We start from the raw sequence: 1,201 nt of genomic DNA, 5'->3' as shown, positions 1-1,201 counted from the left end.
CTCCTGAAAGGTACTTGTCGCTATCGCGGCTTTTGTAGTTTGAAACGCACTCCAGTCTTTCAATAAGCTTATAGCTGTTTTAGAATTATGCTTGTAAATTACTGCTTCTCGTGGTTTGCTATTTCTGTACCCAGAGCTTGACTCAAAAAAACAAACAAACAAAACAGAACAAAACAGAACAAAAACTATAAATATATGGCTTAAAATTGAGCTTTGTAAACGTGTCTTTTCTTTGTTAAGATGGAAAACATTGCTTTAAATGACTAGCAGTAAAATACAGATAGCAAATTTAGAAGACATTTAGCAACCTATCTTTCCTGCCATCCCCTCCCCCCTTTGGCAAGTCAATTTAATTAGGAACTAATCTTCACTATGAAACTATGAGACAGTTACCATAGTATGAAATCCTTCCGTCTTGGCAACACCACCACTTTGTTGCAACATTTTGAGCTATTACACTACTACAAAAAGATCGATTTTTTTATATGAATTTAAAAATCAAAACAAAGCAGTCCCCCACCCCCGCCCCAGGCAACCCACAACTTAATGAAAGTTGCTCTACAAGCGTTAAGCTTGAGAACTTTGAACTCCTTGCGGGGAAAGAAAAGCTCTAGGACCGAGCGTCTCCGGTTGCACACACCTAGCCGCCTTCTCTAGCAGTAAGTGCGCGCGCGTGATTGTGCACGCGACCGTGTGCGTACTCCTGCCCGCAGCCCCTGACCCGCTGCGCAGGCCTCACGGGCTCCAGCCTCGGGCTTCCCCCGCGCGGGGGCGGACTCCGCGGGTATCCCCGACCAACTAGGACAGGGACCTTCGTGCGCGCCCCGGTGTTGCTGTGGGCACCATTTTCTGCTGTGCTCGGGACAGGCACATAAAAGGGAAGGCGGCTGGGCCGTGGATGTCCCGGTTCCCTCAGATGCCCTGGCCACAGGTTTATTATTACAGTAGGGTTGCGCCGCCTCTCCCTGGCGGGCCGCCTCCGCGCCTGGCACGCCCCCAAACCGCCGCCTCCGCCTCCTTATTTGTCTGCAAAGCCGCCGCGCGGCTAGGCGGAGAACCCGCCAGAGTGTGCGCTACGCTCCCTGGGCTGCTCGGCGCGGTCCACCCCCCCCTCCCCACAACCCCCACCCCTCCCCGGGGCCCCGTGCCCTACGGCGACGACGGCGCGGGGTGCGGGGGCCGGGGAGCGCGCGCGTGTTGG

The sequence above is a fragment of the Acomys russatus genome, chromosome 20 (assembly GCF_903995435.1).
Source record: "Acomys russatus chromosome 20, mAcoRus1.1, whole genome shotgun sequence".
NCBI lineage: Eukaryota > Metazoa > Chordata > Mammalia > Rodentia > Muridae > Acomys > Acomys russatus.
The sequence above is the reverse complement of the archived record's forward strand: the minus strand, read 5'-3'. Positions refer to the sequence as shown.